Source organism: Hoplias malabaricus, chromosome 5 (assembly GCF_029633855.1).
Source record: "Hoplias malabaricus isolate fHopMal1 chromosome 5, fHopMal1.hap1, whole genome shotgun sequence".
Classification (NCBI taxonomy): Eukaryota; Metazoa; Chordata; class Actinopteri; order Characiformes; family Erythrinidae; genus Hoplias; species Hoplias malabaricus.
In genome coordinates, this window is record NC_089804.1 from 48,290,894 (window position 1) to 48,298,615 (window position 7,722).

At 38.3% G+C, this 7,722-nt stretch overlaps 1 protein-coding gene across 2 annotated transcripts in view; it reads right to left on the bottom strand.

Moving 5' to 3' along the window:
* The window catches only part of phc2a (polyhomeotic homolog 2a (Drosophila)), a 43,991-nt gene extending 42,134 nt beyond the window's left edge, over nt 1–1,857 (bottom strand). For both annotated transcript variants that reach the window (XM_066672686.1, XM_066672685.1), the window contains exon 1: nt 1,722–1,857. The gene's annotated coding sequence lies outside the window, so the exon portion shown is untranslated. The remainder of the gene's footprint in view (nt 1–1,721) is intronic.
* Between the last annotated feature and the right edge of the window lie 5,865 nt (nt 1,858–7,722).

The window sequence follows — 7,722 nt, forward strand, 5'->3', positions numbered from 1 at the left end:
ATTGTAAGTTTTTAAGTTGTACTTAATTTGTAAGTTGTACATTGTGGGTATCAGCCTTACGTTTAGAACACTCAACAATTGCAAGCAACATAAAAAAGACAGATATGCACTGCAACCCAGAATTTTCAGGAGATTACCCGGAGAAGCTCTATGAGTGGACACAAATGTCCAAATCATTCGCACCAGACATTTTTCCTGCCACCCCCCTAGTCTGAGTGAGCCCATGTGTGAATAGAGCAGGTAACATTCTGAAGAATTTCCAATGAATTCATGCTGTGCCTCCTGCACAGCCTCCACAGATGCTTCCCCATGCCTGAACCCAGCGGTAGGTTACCTGTAGTAAGAACACGTCCGACACGGAGTATCTCTGGTTGTATGCTACATGTGTGAAACTCAGGGAAATTCTCTAAACATGTTCTGGAGTTCTTATGTGAAAACAAATTTTAAGCGCAATTAAACTAACTGCTTTTGTGAAGGGGGTGAGTTGGGTACAATAAAAAATTAAGTTAAAGGAACAGGATTACATATTCTTTTAAGAATGTAATGTAAATTATTACATTCAGGTGACAATAATGTAACATATGTGCTCATGTAACTAATCATCAGATGTTAGCTATATGAATTAAGTCATAAATCTTCTCTTTATACATTTTCTCTAGCAGTGCTTGTATTGAACTTGTTCGTGCATGTACTAACTGCAATAACTGACTGTGCAACTCTGATTGTGAATGTGAGAAACTGTCACTGTGCTGGTACCACAAGGATACATCATTAGAGAACATAACTACCACTTTCAGGAATAATTGTAGATATTAATATTGTTTTGATTCCATAAGCCCTATCTCCGGGACTTATATTATGTTCTTTAATTTTACACAGTTCTGTAATGACTGAACATAAACAATCACTTCTCCTTCTAGAAAAGAAGTATGTAATGTACCTTTAGGGAACACCACTGGACTTTAAAACCCTTGTTGTACCTTTAAAGGTACAGTTAAATGTTTGTACCTTTAGTGACAATAATGTAACTGTACCGTATCTTATTTACTGAGAGTGTAGCCCATCACTGTATATGTAGTGCCTGTAAACAAGCACTCGTTCATTCATTCATTTATTCATATCCTATAACTTATTCAAATCCTATATATATGTTAAATAATATACTTTGAAAACAATAGCAAAAAATGGAATATGTATATATTTTAAACAAACCTCCCAAAAGTGGTCTAGAAAGTACTAATACTGTACTCTCTGTTTAAATATGAGGTAATAAGAGTTTGGCAATACTGCCAAAGCTTCTGGCTTCTGTTCACTGTTCATATCTCAAGTGTATTGACTAGACTATAAGGAACTGCCTTCAGAGGTCAATGCTTCTACACTTCTGAACCCAGTGAAATATGCCAGATATGCTAGACAGCCCATTTATTCCCTGTTCAATCTTTTCAGAGCAGCATTTTCATGTAGAACATGAAAAGTATGTGGTGGAATCCAAATTAATGGACATGTAAGGTACATACAGATAGTGATAAACATTTTTCTTCACCCTTCCACGTTCATAACTATATTCATACTGTACATAAAAATGCACACCAGTATGCACCAATACTCTCTCGCACACATATACCATGCCTGGAGAGATGAAGTGAAGGAGAGGGTCCTTGGCTGAATAACATGCACACTGGCCATTAAACGCACAAAGTAACAAATTACAGCGTCCATACCTCCGGCCCGGAGCTCGGTCTCTCTCCTCAGCTACAGTCTCTCCTCTCTTTCCTGATATCCTACACCATTCCTACACCATTTCTGAGCTTGGCTGTATACCGACAGGACACACTACACCAGGCACAGGGGAGGAGCTAGGTAGGAGGGGAAAAAATCAGCATGAATTAGCATTCCAAAAGGAAGCACGTGACTTTATCTCATCCAATCACAGTCCTCTGTGTCATATAGACACTCCCCTTGCTGCTCCTGCCCTTGCTGATTTGCTCCTTCCTGTCCTTTAGAGTAGAATGCCTTTAGACAGAATTGTAGTCTGTATAACACCACCAGTGACACTTAAAAACAGTAGAATTTTATTTTTTATTTATATTTTATCTAAAGCTGCCTGTTCTATTAGTCACAAAGTGTTAGAGGGTGAAGAATAATGTTTTGTTATGTAACACACTCTAATGCTGTCATTCAGGATCAGTGCTGGAATGGTGGAGGAAACAAAGTTAAACCTAGCATCTTTTGTTATTGAGGATGTTATTGCATAATGTTTAACATGTTTTGGTTTAAAATACTGATGTAAAATATCCACCATATGAATGATACATGCATTACACTTCAGACTACACAGAGATTAAAATCCATTCAAATTTGTTTAGAAAACTATTCAAATCCTTTGTCGTCATCACATTTTTCAGTTATTCATGTCACCTCAGATTCACCACAGTTCGGTTTTCCAGACCATTTTTTTAAATACACCTTAAAAAATCACCAACCTTGCAGTGATTCGGTTGTTTTTACAAATTTTTAGAAAATGAATCATGGAATCTCACACGTCACTGTAATTCAATTAAATAAATCTCCTCAAATATATTTTTCCCTATAAGCTTTTAGATTGTAATTATGCCCATTACATTCTTGAAATGTCCCTTTGTTACTAAAGGAATAATGCAGAACAAAATGTCCCTGAAAAATCAACTGAAAGCTGACTTCAGTCTGACATCTTAACACACAAGTGTCTGAATGTGTTACAGCATGAGCTTGACTTACTGCCTCACTAGAGGCTGTGTGCCTCATTACAGGAGGTCAGCAACTTTCCTTGCTGACCATGGCTTTCCTGCCTTTATGAGGTTGAAGCGTTCAATGATTTTAATATGTATTGATAACACAGTAACATAGTAATGTGGGCATGAAGGAATCTGCCAATTTTTTTTTTTGAGGAGCTCATAATTTCTAGAGGTTCTGATTATTTGGCTGTTGAATAACATTAGTTTGGGTAAGGTTTGTGGAAGAATGAGTTACAATTGTAATTATGCTATAGGGCTAAGCATATGTAGAGTACGCAGTGTTTGTCTGGGTTGGAAAATGAACCTGCCTGGGTGGAGAGCACTGCATTATACCCACCACTATACCACACAATGTATTGTAACATACTTCTTCTGTATCAAACGTATACAATTTTTAATGCAAAAAATATATTGTATCATGACATTTGTGGTTAGTTACATCTCTAGTGCACAAGCAATCGCAGCTTAATTGTGAGCAGTTAGAGGGGCATGATTGGTCTGGGAGCCCCTTCCCGCTCAGACAGATTTAGACATAGCTGATTTGTTTGCCTCTGTAGCATGGAGCAATAAAAGCGTCCGGAAACGAAGCTGGAGCTGAGCTGAAGGCCTTTAAATGATGGGTGGCGTAATGGTGTGGGACACACAGGTGCACAGGCAGCTCTGAGTTAATTAGACAGGTCAGAGAACAGCCAGGGAAATGAAGGAGATGACTGTGCTGTTTTCTCCAATGGTAATAATCTCCTTATGGTTTTTAAGGCTCTTCAAGTTTAAAGAAATTTTAGAACCAATTGAAAAAAATCTATAGTTAGAAAAATCTAAGAGGGAAAAATTACAGAATGACATCCTACACCCAGTAGAAATGTTAACATTGTACTTAAAGGAGTTGTATTTCACCTGTGTCTTTTCTGTGTCATCTATGCTATCTGTATATGTATCAGACAGCTGATTGGCATTGTAAATAATTTCAAAAATTTTACAAAACCAATTATAGCTGGGGGAAGGTACTTCAAGATAATAATAATATTAATAATAATAATAATTATTATTATTATTATTGTTGTTGTTGTTGTTAATTTATTTATTTAGTTGTCAACTTCTAAAGAATCTTACATTATTCTGATGTTGAGTAAAGATGGAATTGTCAATTTCTCCATTTAATCTCCTTAACTTATGAAATAATTTTTAAACCTGGTCATGCCCAAGTCGAAGACAGTGGAAAATGTTCATTGAAAGAACTGTCCATTCCAAAGAATGATGAACCAAAATGGCACTGCTCCAAATACCCTTTTCTACCACCTTTTTTTTCAGGGTGTAGCTGTGCCTCCTGATCAGAAACAGCAGTCTCCATGGGTACTTTTAACAGCACCCCACTTCCTGCAGCCTAATTTACAACTTCCTGTTGTCAGCACTCCTGTTGATACTAATCTCCTGCCTGTTACAATCTCTCTCAGGCCTCAGAGCCTGGGCTGAGCTACACTAAGTAATAAGGACCTCAGGCTAAACACCTGAAGTGACAAATGCTGTACGCTTAAGCAAACACATGCTCTCGGTAGCACTCTCCATTTAATGGTTGTTAATTGCTAGAGCAGCGTAATGGTTAAGGGAAAGTAATGACTACAAATAAATTTTGTACTGCTCTTGGTTTTTGGCTGGGAGTAAACTCTTTAAGGATATTTGTCTTTGTCCATAAACAGATCAACTTCATTTATGCATAATATTATCTTTTTGCATAATATTGCCAATTTAGTTTATATTTTACATAAATTTGATAAACCTTGTGTTTATGATTGACAGGGCTAATTTTTTTCCTTGCTTTTTTGTCATATGTAGATCATTGTTGTTTTTTTTCTGACATCATCAAAATCGAGAAGAATATTCCCCACTTAAATATTAATGGAACCTTGTTTGTTTTTTAGGAATTTGTCAGAGCAATGGAGACAGCAGACTGAGGGTCTTCCTCAAAGTTGTGATAAAGTGGGGCCCCCTGTGAAAGGAGGAGGCGAAGGAGGGGATAGAGAGGAGGAGCAGAGGGGATGAAAGAGAAAAGCTGAAGTGAGAAAAGGGTGGGCATTTACACTCTCCACCCTTAGTGGCCCGTTTATGAGCAGCTCTCTGAATGACAGCTCATTCAGAGTGGGTGGGACAGAGGGGATTAGTGCGAGGGGCTTATGGCTGAGGATTCATCTCTGTTTATGAGCCCGTTGTCATGAGCAGAAAAGGAGATCACTCCCACCCAGCTCTGTTCCTTCTCAGCCGTAAATGCCCCTGTGTCACTGTAATTGCCCCCAATATATATGAGTATCCATCCTCTTCCCAACCCACCCCCCTGCTCTAAACTGCAAATCACTCACATTCTTTGACCAGGACTGTGCTCATCCACCTCACACATGCCACACTCACACATACAAAGCAGAGAGAAAAATGTATGGCAATTTGACAATCACAATAATTAAGGTGCATATGGAGCACCTTTGTTTTCAATTTTAACTTTGCATAACCTTACATATAATCTTATATCCCAACATGCCTCAAAGTAGGGCTGGGCAATTAATCGAAAATTAATTGAAATCGACATTCTGAACTTCTAATTGACATAATATTGTCTATATCAATTATGTCAATTATTTTTATTCTGTTACCTCCCCACCTAAACACAAATGCTGGCCAAGCAATTCAAGCAGCTAGTACCAAAGAAAAACACAGTGTCTATGGTTTGGGCATGCTGTGTTTTGACTTATAATTAAGACTACACAGTAGTTTAGAAAAACTGTTTCAGCGACCAAGCAATCACACACCAAATATAAACTGCTCAGAAAACAAGAGAGGAAGAAGCTCCCAGCAACATTAGAAAAAATATCCAGCTTTAATACTGGAGCATATTTACAATACAAGCCTCGTCACTGAACTATGAGGGTAAAAAGTACAAAAACAAAAATAATTGTTCATTAATTGTAATCGTGGTAAAATGTACAATTATTTGTGATATAGATTTGTGCTCATATCGCCCAGCATCACCTCATGGCAACCACAATCCTTGTGCCATCATCCTGTGTCCTGCCTCAATGGTTGCGCTCATGCCCATCATTAAGGAGTGCTTTGATAGGCTGGTTGAGAGGCAAATCCGGAGCAAATCCAGACCTTGCTGCCCCGTTACTAGATCCCCTGCAGTTCACGTATCATGCAAACCACACAACGACACCATAGCCTCCAACTTTCATCGGGCTCTCACTCACCTGGACAATACAGACATATCTGTTCAAATGCTGTTTATAGATTTTGAAATTATTCCTCAGCACCTGATTGGAAAGCAGAATATTGTGGGCCTGTTAATTTTCTTACATGTTCATTCCCACTGCATCACTGCCTGGTTTGGGAATTGCACTGGTTTGCAAATCCCTGCAACAGATAGTGTGGATGGCTGAGAATATCACAGACATATACATCACATGCTGCATCTGCAAAGCAGCCAGCATTGTAGATGATCTCACACATACTCCTTACATACACTCTACTATCTGAAAAATGTGCCAAAGTTTTGGTGCCCAGCCATCCAGACTGTGCAATAGTCAATCAGACTCCTCAGCAATCAGAGACTGGACTGAAAACACACACACACACACACACACACACACACACACACACAGTACTGTCTTCCCTCTCTGGTATTTATTGTTTACAATTATTGTACTTGTCTTTCACTGTGGCACATGTCTTGTGCAAGTCAACAATACAAATCACTCGACATGATCTGAAATATTACCACCCTTTAAATACATTTGATATTCATAATTTGTGAGAAAACATGACAAATATATTGCTCATGTAATAAATGTTACAACAAATGTGTCTCTATTTTTATTATTGATTTAAAAAATATTGATGGCTCCTCCCCAGTTCTAAAAATATCTAGTGCTTCAACAATGTGTCAATATCTACTAGTAAATAACAAATAATTGACCCTGGTTGGACTTATGAAACGTGGGTTAATACTCTACTATGTTACTCAGAAGTGGGCTGTTTGTGTGTATTTGAACAGTCATTATGGTATAGTTTGAAAAATTCCTGTGTTGACCTTAGATTGTAATATTCTTCATATTTCCAAAATCTGTTTTTCAAATTATCTGCCAATGGAATACCCCATTTTACTGCATATAATGATTTAACACAACTTAGGAATACAGCAGTCTCATAATTAGATACTTCAGTTATTTTGAATAGGAAATTTGATTTCACTTGCTAAGGAACACAGTATATAATCAGAAGCCATTTCTGAAAGCGGTTTTACACAAACACATTTCCAAAACATTGGTGCTCACATTCAGAGGGCAAGATCAATATTATGTACAGTTATGATACACAGCATGTATTATGTATGGCAAGCTCTGAAATATTAATGATAAGGTGCTTCAGCTGTGTCCAGCAGAATTACATAAGGATTTCCCAGAGGTATTTATTAAATTCACAACTAACCTAAACGATCAACTCTGACACACTTAACGACACTGACAAATCTATATCTAGGAAGCAGCAACAATGGACGGCACGGTGGTGCAGCAGGAAGTGTCGCAGTCACACAGCTCCAGGGACCTGAAGGTTTTGGGTTCGAATACCGCTCCGGGTGACTGTCTGTGAGGAGTTGGTGTGTTGTGTTCGTGTGGGTATCCTCTGGGTGCTCTTGTTTCCTCCCACAGTCCAAAAACACACATTGGTAGGTGAATTGGCGACTCAAAAGTGTCCCTAGGAGTGAGTGTGTGAGTGTCGTCCTGTGACGGACTGGTGCCCCCTCCAGGGTGTATTCCCGCCTTGCGCCCAATGATTCCAGGTAGGCTCTGGACCCACCACGTCCCTGAACTGGATAAGCGCTTACAGATAATGAATGAATGAATTAATGAATGAAAAACAACATAATTTTCTGATCATATTGTAGATATCATCAGTACTTAAAAGG